Genomic DNA, 1615 nt, shown 5'->3' on the forward strand with positions numbered 1-1615 from the left:
AAAAAAAAAAAAAAAAAAAAAAAAAGACATGGCATGAGGAACTTTTTGATGATGAAAGGAAAGGCCCAGTCGGGTGCTGTAGGGTAGTGGCGAGCCTGGATCTAGGGTCCAGGCAGCAAAATGGCATTAATAGTTTGGTACCACCTCCATGGAACAAACCAAATTTGACAATTTCTATCAAAATCTTTTTTAAATGCACAGATTTTTTGACCCAGGAACTCCACTTCCAGGAATCGGGCCTATAGATATTACTGCACGAGTTCACAGACAGATGTGGACAAAGAAAGGCGCCTGCCATATCAGGAAACAAAGGATGTTGCAGCCATCAAGCTGTCAGCCACTGCAGCCGCCCCAGACTGTGCACCCAGAGCGGATTCAGGATGGAGAAACCCAGGATGCCGGCCCCAGATAGCTAAGGTTCATATCAAAGGAATCATTTCAGTGAGCCCAGACCCTTGTGCCTTCCCATACACAGAAAATTGCTAAATTCATTAATTTGAGATGTCTGGTTTTCTTTAATTAACAGTCATCATTCGATGTTCTGACGACCTGGGTTTTTTTTTTTGGCAAAAATTCCCATATATCCTGGCTTCTCCCTTACAGTCCCTCCAAGCGATCTGAGAGCCTCTCTCCCGGGCCTAAGTGCTTAGTATGTCGACCAAATAAAATGTAATTCTCAACTTCAAGGTTGTGGGGTTTTTTCAGTCAACACATATGTGAGGATGTTCAGTGCAGCATTGTTTACAAGACTGAACACAAATTTAAATATCCGTCAGAGCCGGTTTAAAGAAGCTTCAGTGCTCCAGGGGACGGAATACCGTGCTGCAGGAGAAAAGATGGAAGTGGTACCTCATGTGCTGAAATCTGTATTGTGTGCAGGAAGCAAGATGCAGAGCACGTATGGTGTGCCGTCATAAGAAAAAGGAGGAAGTAAGGGTGGGCGAGAAGGGGTCGATGTGTGCTTGTAATATGCATAGGAATTTTCCCGGAAGGGGGCTTCAGGAAAGGGGTACCAGGAGATGGCAAAGCGGGACGCTTACTTTTGCGTTATTGGAATGTTTGGCTGCCTTTTATTTATTGTTTTGGGGTTGCAAAATGTCTTCACCGGATTAAGCAGTAGCTGGGCTGCCGTCGTTCGGGAAGGCCTCGGCAACGCTGTGAAGGAAGGAAAAGCCGTCTGACCCCTTGAGCTTGAGCCCCTGCTGCCTGACAGTACCGCACCACGGCCCACAGGTACAAAAGTTTCGTTTCGTAAAAATAATACAGTCTACATAATCATGCACTTTGCATCTTGAATGTTCTAATTTATTCTTTTAATTCTGGCTCCCTCGCACTAAATTTATCTCATGACCCACCAATGAGGCCCCAACCTGAACTAGACTGCTACAGGCGTCAGACCTGCCACCCTCCCTGTCCCTCTGTGGCCTCCCTGGGCTGTCTGTCAACCCAGGCCCTCCAGTCCCTGCTGTCAGGGGCCTGAAGGAGCACCGCATCTCTCCCCAGATTTGCACTTTATAGGCCTTCTGAAGGGTGGCCTCGAGCCAAAGGGATGACTAATGCTGGGAAGTTCTGAAGCCCTGTGGCCGCTAAGAAGGCCTTTTGGTGCCTCAGGAAT

This window comes from Lipotes vexillifer, unplaced genomic scaffold (assembly GCF_000442215.2).
Source record: "Lipotes vexillifer unplaced genomic scaffold, Lipotes_vexillifer_v1.1 scaffold439, whole genome shotgun sequence".
Taxonomy (NCBI): Eukaryota; Metazoa; Chordata; class Mammalia; order Artiodactyla; family Lipotidae; genus Lipotes; species Lipotes vexillifer.